Here is an 11,123-nt window from a genome sequence, read left to right on the forward strand (position 1 = left end):
TATTTTTGGTATTTTTATGATAAAGATGCAAAGTAAAATAAAGGCAATGTAAATAGCAAAGTAAAGAACAAATTAGTAGGAGATTGATTTGATAAAGATAGACCCGGGGGCCATAGGTTTCACTAGTGGCTTCTCTCGAGAGCATAAGTATTCTACGGTGGGTGAACAACTTACTGTTGAGAAATTGACAGAATTGAGCATAGTTATGAGAATATCTAGGTATGATCATGTATATAGGCATCACGTCCGAGACAAGTAGACCGACTCCTGCCTGCATCTACTACTATTACTCCACTCATCGACCGCTATCCAGCATGCATCTAGAGTATTAAGTTTAAAACAGAGTAACGCCTTAAGCAAGATGAAATGATGTAGAGGGATAGACTCATGCAATATCAAGAAAACCCCATCTGGTTATCCTCGATGGCAACAATACAATACGTGCCTTGCTGCCCTTACTGTCACCGGGAAAGGACACCGCAAGATTGAACCGAAAGCTAAGCACTTCTCCCATTGCAAGAAAGATCAATCTAGTAGGTCAAACCAAACTAATAATTCGAAGAGACTTGCAAAGATAACCAATCATACATAAAAGAATTCAGAGAAGACTCAAATATTATTCATAGATAGACTTGATCATAAACCCACAATTCATCGTTCTAAACAAACATACCGCAAAAAGAAGATTACATCGAATAGATCTCCACAATAGAAGGGGAGAACATTGTATTGAGATCCAAAAAGAGAGAAGAAGCCATCTAGCTACTAACTATGGACCCGTAGGTCTTAGGTAAACTACTCACACTTCATCGGAGGGGCTATGGTGTTGATGAAGAAGCCCTCCGTGATCGATGCCCCCTCCGGCGGAGCTCCGGAACAGGCCCCAAGATGGGATCTCATGGATACAGAAAGTTACGGCGGTGGAATTAGGGTTTTGGCTCCGTCTCTGATCGTTTGGGGGTACGTGGGTATATATAGGAGGAAGAAGTATGTCGGTGGAGCAACAGGGGGCCCATGAGGGTGGAGGGCACGCTTGGGGGGGGGGCGGGGTAGGCGCGCCCCTACCTCGTGGCCTCCTGTTACGTGGCTTGACGTAGGGTCCAAGTCTCCTGAGTTGTATTCGATGAGAAAATCACGTTCCCGAAGGTTTCATTCCGTTTGGATTCCGTTTGATATTCCTTTTCTTCAAAACCCTAAAACAGGAAAAAAACAGCAATTCTGGGCTGGGCCTCCGGTTAATAGGTTTGTCCCAAAAATAATATAAAAGGGATGATAAAGCCCAATAATGTCCAAAACAGTAGATAATATAGCATGGAGCAATCAAAAATTGTAGATACGTTGGAGACGTATCATGCTCCTACGGGCTCCAAGTTTGGCCCTCAGCCGAACACTGCACCGGAACCTCCGATGGTTCTGGACTCCGGCAGGCGGTCCCCCGTTAAGCTGGGCCAACCATCCGTGCCGGTGTCCTCTGTCCAACCAGAGGCACCGGACAACTTGTTGGAAGCTCTTCGCAACGCTTCCATCGATGAAGAGTACCGCACTATCATGAGTGCGGTGGCCGAGAAGGTTCAGTCCGCCAAAAACGGACTGACCAAAGCTTGCGCCAGCCTCCTAACAGGCTTTGAGGTAAGCAATCAAAATATAAGAAAATATTACCGCATAGATAGTAGCCCCTGATGCTCTGTTCGGCGTTCGCGAAGAAAAGCCAAATAGAGGATCAAATGATAACTCAGGAGTCTAATTAGAGTATGTCTATGTGTATGTGCAGGATTCACTGCTGGCCGCTGCCGCACGTACTGCGGAGGTCTCTACATTGAAGCAGGACCTGAAGCGGTCCGAGGACGAACTCGGACTTACTAAGAGGCAACTCGAAGAGAGAAAAGGTAATAAATACCCCTGTCTATATAGTTAAAAAGAAGTTCGGGTGTAAAGTAATAGGATCATCATGGGTTTGTCAGGGGCCACGACCGAGGTGGCGACCCTGAGGAAGGCGTTGTCCGAGGCCGAAGACAACGCGGCCAAAGAACGCATTGAACGGGAGAAGCAAGAAGCCCGAGTAGGCGAGGTGCAGCAAGAGCTCGAGGCTCTCGCCAAAAAGCACGAGTCGTTGGAGCTTGACTCTAAGACGCGAGAGTCCGAGCTCGCGCAGGCGCTTGAAAGCGTCCGGAGCACCAAGGCCGAAGCCCACAAGGCCCTCCAGGAGATTGATGCGGTGAAGAAGATAGCAGCGGGTAAGGCATTCATTATGCAAAGCAAGCACATGAAGGAGACTTTCCTTTTTCTTACCCGAGTTCGGAGCTCTCCAGGAGCATTTGCAGATCTTTCCCGCAGTGTACTGGATGCTGCGGAGTTTTACCGGGTTGAGGAGGGGAGCTCAACGGAGAAGTTGTTCTGGTCTCAGTATACTGGGACCGAACACCCTGTGCCCTTGAGCAACCAGATGAAGTAGTTGGTCGAGCTTCACAAGGCGACCGAACAGGCCATGAGGGGCCTTATAGTCCGGATGTGGCCTGGCAAGCCCCTGTCTGGCAGCTACTTCGGTCTAGTGAGGCGCCTTGTGGAAGCCTGCCCACGACTTGAAGTCATCAAGCAGTCCATATGCATCGAGGGTGCACGCAGGGCTTTTGCCCGGGCAAAGGTGCACTGGGCGAAGCTGGACGCCGTGAAGCTGGTGAAGGAGGGGCCGCCGGAGGGCAAGGAGCATCGCTGCCCCGAGAATTATTATGAGAGTGTCCTGAAGGGTTCCCGCCTAGTGGCAGATGAGTGTGCCAAGGATGTAATTTTTGAATGAACATGCTCATGTGATCCTGTAATATGAAACGAGTTCATTTGCGCCATGCGACGCTTTCTTAATTTAAAATATTACCTTCTGTGCGGCCGTTTATAAAATCTGAGAGTTAGCTAGTCGTCGGCTTCTATCCCCATGTAACTAGTACTGGGGTGTTTGGGATAAACCTGAACACTCTTTACCCCAATTTTGGGTCCTTCAAGGGAGGTGTTCAGCGCAACGAACCAGGCAATCAGACTATAGTGCTCTATCACTCTCACTTAGCCATAGAAGTCTATGATTTTAAATTTTGGCGAAGCCCCTGGTATTCGGAGGGCCGAATTTGGGGTGCTATACACACCTAAGCCAGACAAGGCCGACTCCTCGCCCAAAGCGGAAAAAGTCTTTAAGGACTTGAGACCTCTCGAACAGCGACCAATCTCTCGCCTTATCATGACAGTCAGTTTTTGTCTTTCTCTACTGAGGTGCTCGTCCAGAAGAATCGGGACACAATCGCAGTAGTTCTCCCACCGCTACCTTAGATGATATAGCGGAACGTAAGGTACCAAAGCATGGGAGCCGGGCAACCCAACATTTTACCAAAGACATGATTCGGAGCTAATGCATCTAATGCTATAAGTTCGGGGTGCCGCACTGTCGAAAGTGTTCGTACTTCTTGCGCCGTATTATGGGGTAAACGGGAACCCCTGGCGAACTGACCGTACCCGAACGTGCGGGTATGGATTGTCGTAAATGGACATATAAGAGAAAGAGAAAAACTTAAATAATGCAATAACAGATTAATGATATGCATTGTTATTTAAATAATATGTCGAAGCATACTTAGTACAAGTAGTGCAATAAGCATAAAGTAGGACAATTAGAAATCTCCTATCCCAGGGCAAGCTATGCGTAAATAGTGAAAAGCGGGTATATCAATTATTACTAGAGACCACCTGGCGGTTCCCGTGTTCATCTTAGCTTCTTGCCGCCTTGGTTGTTGCTTCCGGAATGTGTCCGGCAATCATACTGCCGAAAAGGGCTTCCAGAGAGTTAGGCCCTGAAAGAGAAAAGGAGTGACAAAGGTATACAACCCCTAGTGCGGTTAAGCCACAATGTGGGGCGTCTCCTGATCGTGCCCCCGCCTATGTCCATGGTATTTTCAATGTGTAGTTATGTACGCGTGGCACGGATTTCGTCGCTTCACTGGGACTGGGACGGGGCTGAACTGCTAGGCGAGCTCTGATCGTGCCAGGCGATCCTGTTGCAGCTTGTTCCGGACTCGCTTGAAGGTGTCTGGTGGCTGCGATGTCGAATGAGTGGTCTGCCTGAACAGGCTGCTTTGTGCTTCTGCTGCAAGGTCCGTAGTGTGCTCTTCTGTACAGAGCGAGCATTCTATGTTTCCATTTACTGTTATAACCCCGCGAGGTCCTGCCATCTTGAGCTTGAGGTATACGTAATGCGGCACTGCATTGAATTTTTCAAATGGTGTCCGTCCGAGCAGTGCATGATAGCCACTACAAAACGGGATGATGTTGAAGATTAATTCTTCGCTTCGGAAGTTTTCTGGTGATCCTAAGACCACTTCCAGTGTGATTGAGCCTGTGCAATGGGCCTCTACACCTGGGATGATGCCTTTATAGGTGGTTTTGCTGGGTTTGATCCTTGAGGGATCGATACCCATTTTTCGCATTGTATCCTGATAAAGCAGGTTCAGGATGCCGCCGCCGTCCATAAGGACTCGAGTGAGGTGAAATCCGTCAATGATGGGGTCTAGGACCAGTGCAACAGATCCGCCATGATGGATGCTAGTGGGGTGGTCCCTGCGATCGAAGGTGATCAGGCAAGCAGACCATGGGTTGAACTTTGGGGCGACGGGCTCCAGCGCATAGACGTCCCTTAGTGCATGCTTTCGCCCCCTCTTGGGAATGTGGGTTGCGTATATCATGTTCACCGTCTTCACTTGTGGGGGAAACCCCTTCTGTCCTCCTGTGTTCGGCGGCCGGGGCTCCTCCTCGTCATCGCTATGCAGTCCCTTATCCTTGTTTTCGGCATTTAACTTGCCGGCCTGCTTGAACACCCAGCATTCTTTGTTGGTGTGATTAGCTGGCTTGTCCGGGGTGCCGTGGATTTGACACGAGCGATCCAGTATGCGATCCAGACTGGACAAGCTGGAGTATTTCTTTTAAATGCCTTTTTCCGCTGACCGGATCTAGAGCCTCTGAATCTGACATTGACTATCGTATCGTTGGTGTTATCGCTGTTATTGCGGTGCTTTGGTCTATTATGATGCTGCCTACTGTTAACATCTTTGGTATCCGAGGTAACTGGATTCCTCGATGTGTTGTTGCTGCGAGCCAGCCAGCTGTCCTTGCCCGCACAAAAGCGGGTCATGAGTGTTGTGATGGATGCCATAGATTTCGGCTTTTCCTGGCCGAGGTGGCGGGCGAGCCACTCGTCGCGGATGTTATGCTTGAATGCCGCTAGGGCCTCTGCATCCGGATAGTCTACAATTTGGTTTTTCTTAGTCAGGAACCGTGTCTAGAATTGTCTGGCCGATTCCCCTGGCTGCTGGGTTATGTGGCTCAAGTCATCAACATCCGGTGGCCGCACATAAGCACCCTGGAAGTTGACAAGGAATGCGTCTTCCAGATCCTCCCAACTGCCGACGGAATCTACTGGCAAGCTGTTCAGCCAATGCCGAGCTGGTCCTTTGAGTTCTAGTGGGAGGTACTTGATGGCATGTAGATCATCACCGCGAGCCATGTGGATGTGAAGGAGGAAATCCTCAATCCATACAACGGGATCTGTTGTGCCATCGTATGATTAGATATTTACGGGTTTGAAACCCTCCGGGAATTCATGATTCATAACTTCATCAGTGAAGCATAGGGGGTGTGCGGCGCATCTGTGCCGAGCTATATCCCGACGTAGTTCGTATGAGTCTTGTCTGCTATATCTGGCCCGACCGGATTTACTCTTGGTGTATCCGACGTGACGATCATCGTCCCGTGTTGGCGCGCGCGCCCATGTCCCGTATATTGACCTTGCAATTTTTGTCTTACTGTCCAATATGTCTCGCAGGTCCTCTGTGTTACCCCGGGCCTTAGTATTTTTGATTGAGTGGCAACGGGGTGCGGGCTGAACTTCAGGCTGAAACGCCTCTCTGGCTCGTCCGCGTAGTAGCCGGCCAGCCGCATCATACATTGGTGAATGAGGTTTCAATGCTTCTTCCTCGAGGTGAGGTAGCAACCTGCGTTTTGGGTAACTCTTGGACGGGCGCTCGAGTTCATGCTCCTCGGCCGCAAGGACTTCGGTCCACCTGTCTGCTAGCAAGTCTTCATCAGCTTGAAGCTGTTGCTGCTTTTTCTTTAGGCTATTTGTCGTGGCCATAAGATGGCGCTTGAAGCGCTCTTGCTCCACGGGGTCCTCAGGCATGATAAATTCGTCGCCGCCGAGGCTTGCCTCGTCTTCGGAGAGAGGCATGTAATTGTCCTCCTCCGGTTCTCCATCTACTGCGTGCTCTGGAGGGCTAGCTTGTTCGTCCTCCTGCTCTACATCGTGCTGGAGGGGATTTTTATTGTCTTTGGCGCTATCCGGAGTGTTATTATCTCCTGTGCCAGTATCACTGCTCTTGCTGTGGCGGGACTTAGAGCGGCGCCGCTGACGTCGGCGCTTGGGTTGCTTCTTGGAGGGGTCATCCTCCGCTGTCTCGTCACCATTGCCTTCTTTGGGGGTGTCCACCATGTATATATCATATGATGAGGTGGCGGTCCAGCACCCTGAGGGCGGTGCTTCCTGTTCGTCTCTGGATTCATCGTCCACACCGAAGAAGTCGAGCATGTCGGTTAAGTCGTCGACAGTGGCTACTAAGTGGGTGGTGGGTGGGCAGCAAATTTCTTTGTTGTCCGCATCCCATTCTAGCCGGACATAGTTCGGCCAAGGTTCTCCTGACAGGGAGAGAGACCTTAATGAATTTAGTACGTCGCTAAAGGGCGAGTGCTGAAAGATAACCGCGGAGGTGAACCCCATGATCGGTGCCCAGTCGGAGTCGACGGGCACGGATGTGAGCGGCTCGGAGTCCGTGGCAGGAGATGAACCCAGTGGTTTGGCGATACGGCTCTCATAAGGGGTGAGGTCAATATCTGTCTCTATCGCCACTGAGAGGGCGGCCTCCATGGCAGGGTCTATCCCTCCGCTATCGGACGGCGTGATTTGTTCCGGATTAACGGTCGGAGTAGCTACGGATGCAATCTCTCGAACATTGTCCGACGGCAGAGTTACGTCATGCTCATTATGACTGTGCGGCGTATCCAACATGGGCTCGAATTTGTCGAAGATCAAGCCTCCGCGGATGTCGGCGGTGTAGTTTAAGTTTCCGAACCTAACCTGATGGCTAGGGCCGTAGCTCTTGATCTGCTCCAGATGGCCAAGCGAATTGGCCTGCAGTGCAAAGCCGCCGAATACGAAGATCTGTCCAGGGAGGAAAGCCTCACCCTGGACCGCATCGCTAGCGATGATCGAAGGAGCCATAAAGCCTTATGGTGACGTCATAGTGGAACTCTCAACGAAAGCACCAATGTCGGTGTCAAAACCGGCGGATCTCGGGTAGGGGGTCACGAACTGGGCGTCTAAGGCGGATGGTAACATGAGGCAGGGGACACGATGTTTACCCAGGTTCGGGCCCTCTTGATGGAGGTAATACCCTACGTCCTGCTTGATTGTTCTTGATGATATGAGTATTACAAGAGTTGATCTACCACGAGATCAAAGAGGCTAAACCCTAGAAGCTAGCCTATGGTATGATTGTATGTTGTCCTACGGACTAAAACCCTCCGGTTTATATAGACACCGGAGGGGGCTAGGGTTACACAAGGTAGGTCACAAAGGAGGAGATATACATATCCATATTGCCTAGCTTGCCTTCCACGCCAAGTAGAGTCACATCGGGACAAGGGTCAAAGTCTTCAATCTCGTATCTTCATAGTCCAATAGTCCGGCCAAAGGATATAGTCCGGCTGTCCGGAGGCCCCCTAATCCAGGACTCCCTCGACATGGTCTCAATACCCCGACAAATGTAGTAGAGGTAAATTATCTATATAGATTTGATGAAGGTGATATTCCTTATAATAAATCTGCTAGTCAATGCTCGGATGAATTTGATAACTTTATTGTTCAATAAGAAAACTTCAATGCATATGTTAGTAGACAATTGAAACGAAATGATTTTTATGCTTGAACACTTGAGTGATTATATTTTTAGAAATGTTTATGATCTCAAGATTGTTAGTAAACATGCTTCTATGGTAAAAACTCAAGTAGAACAAGTTCTCAAAGCACAAAATAATTTGCTTAATGAAATGAACAGTAAGATGAATGATCATGCGGTTAGAGTGATGACTAGAGGTGGTAAAATGACTCAGGAACCTTGGTATCCTAAAGGCCACCCTAAGAGAATTGAGCAAGATTCATAGAGAATTAATACTGATGCACCTAGTCCACCAAAAAAGAAAAAGAAAAATGATAGGAATTTGCATGCTTCTAGTGAACCTACTATAGACACACCTGAGTATCCAAATGATATTCCTATTTATGATGCCGAGACACAATGTTATGATGAACATGAGCCGAGTGACAATGTTAATGATGATGTTCATGTTGATGCTCAACTTAGTAATGATAATGATGTTGAGACAGAACCTGCTGTTGATCTTGATAACCCCCAACCGAAGAATAAAAGATGTGATAAGAGAGACTTCGTTGCTAGGAAACATGGTAAAGGAAGAGAATCATGGGTTCCGAAACCCATGCCCTTTCCTCCTAAACCATCCAAGAAAAAGGATGATGAAGAATTTGAGCGCTTTTTTGAAATGCTTAGACCTGTCTTTTTTCGTATGCATTTGACTGATATTCTAAAAATGTCTCTTTGTGCTAAGTATATGGAAGATATTGTTACTAATAAAAGAAAGGTACGAGAAGCTGAAATTTCCACCATGCTTGCTAATTATACATTTAAGGGTGGAATACGAAATAAACTAGGAGATCCAGGAATACCAACTATAGCATGCTCCATTAAAAGAAATTATGTTAGAACTGCTTTAAGTGATTTTGGAGCCGATGTTAGTGTTATGCCTTTCTCTTTATAGCATAGACTTGATTTGAATAAGTTGACACCAACTGAAATCTCTTTGCAAATGGCCAATAAATCAGCTGCTATACCCATCGGTATTTGTGAGGATGTGCCTGTCGTAGTTGTAAATGTTACTGTCTTAATGGACTTTGTTATTCTTGATATACCTGAGGAAGACAATATGTGGATCATCCTTGGTAGACCCTTTTTGAATAATGTAGGGGTTGTTATTGATTTCAATAAAGGCAACGACACTTTTCATGTTAATGGTAATGAGCATACGGTACACTTTTCGAAGAAACAACCTCAAGTTAATAGCATTAACTCTATTGGGAAAATTTCAACTATTGCTATTGGAGGTTTTAAATTCCCTACTCCAACTGTCAAAAAGAAATATGATCTTCTTATTGGTGGGGACATGTATATCTCCGTTGAGGTAACCTAGTGCTATACGAAGATTCTCCGGTTTCATGTCATTTGGAAGAAGTTTGCTAATAAGACTTGATCAACCTTATTAATGGATTCTTTTTTACGGTCATGCAATGGATTAATTTATTAAACACAACCTTCTATACCCACTTCTTACTTTATGTTATTTAGATTAAATAAAGTAGAAATGGTATTATTTAACTGTTTTCTGAATTATCCATGCAATAAGAAAATGACTAGAAAATAAAAGTTCTCCAAATGCCGTGAAATTTTAGTAATATTTTTATACAATATTTAAGAATTTTTGGCACTGAATACACCCCAGGGGGGTGCATCAGTGGAACACAAGCCCACATTGTCCGCCCACCCCCAGGGCGCGCCAACAGGGCTTGGGGGACCCACGTGGGGCCCCTCACTTAGTCCAGCCACCCATCCACTTCGGCTTCCTCCAGAAAAAATCACACCATTGCTGAAACCCGTGTTCTTGCTCATCTTTCTGCCATTTTCGATCCCCTTCCTCAAAGCTCCATTTTTGAAACTTTTTTGGGGCTTGTTCTTTGGTATGTGACTCCTCCAATGGTCCAACTAGTTTTTGTTCTAGTGCTTTATATATTGTAAATTTTTGTTGTTGTGGTGACCATGTTCTTAAGCTTCCATGTCAAATTTATATGGTTCAAAGTAGTTTTGTTGCATGATATAGCCTCTAGACACTAGTGGGAGTAGTTGCTATTAATCTTGTTGAGTTTTCTTCACTTTTATTTTGAGTCACTAAAAATTTCAGAATTTTTTTAGCGGAAGAAAATGTTTAGGAAAATGTTCCAAGGTGGTTCCTCGAATAAGAAATCTGCAAGGCCCGCTCGTGTAGGTTTCAAGGAAGAATTTTATATGTATGTGTGCAACGTCGACCTAACGGACTTCATGTCAGATAAGGGTTTGCAGTACTACAACCTTACTGATTCTATTGTGCCGAGATTTAAGTATTCTATCCATCGCAATACACATTCTGTTTTATTTGATCTATATGATAAATCATTTAGTCTGGACCTTGAAGAATTTAATGATGCATGCAAGATTCTGCAATGGGGCACATATACTAAACCTCGTAGGTGTGATTGTGTTGATTTCCTGGCCAGCATTACTGTGGGTGAAACCAGGACCATGACAAAAGCAATTATAGAGAGCATTCATGTTCCTGCATTACATTATTTTGCTCTCTTCATTGGTAGATGCATTAATGGTAAACATGACCATAGCCACCTTTGCGCTCCTGATCTTAGCATTCTTACGAGTGAAGTGATGAACGATAAACAATTTAATTTGGGGGCTACTATTGCATGTCGATTACATAATAATGATAAAGATGGAAACTTCTTTTTTGGAATTTATGCCACTTGTTTAGCTCATTATCTTGGTGTTCCCATAAGAGAAAACGATGCTCAATTGCCACCTGTTTCTTGATCATGATGCTATGGAACGTTACCGGTTTCTTGAGAGGAGCGAGTTGCCTCTCCAATATAGACCAATTTTTGATAGACATCGGGTCGTCTATGTTACCCTTCCTGCTCCTACCTTCTTTGACTTTCAGGCAAACAGAGATATTTTATACATAGGGAGGAGGCAGACGAGTATGAGGGAGCAAGAGAGGCAGCTCGCCTCCATCAGACAGCTTGCCAGATGGTGGCAGCTGCAATAGAGTACAACCCCAACTACAACACCAGATATTATCCGAGCCACCCGTGGCCCTAGACCAACTTAGGAGAAAAGCCTAAGGTTGGGGGAGTACGTATCTCTCAC

Source organism: Triticum dicoccoides, chromosome 4A (genome assembly GCF_002162155.2).
Source record: "Triticum dicoccoides isolate Atlit2015 ecotype Zavitan chromosome 4A, WEW_v2.0, whole genome shotgun sequence".
NCBI classification, from domain to species: domain Eukaryota; kingdom Viridiplantae; phylum Streptophyta; class Magnoliopsida; order Poales; family Poaceae; genus Triticum; species Triticum dicoccoides.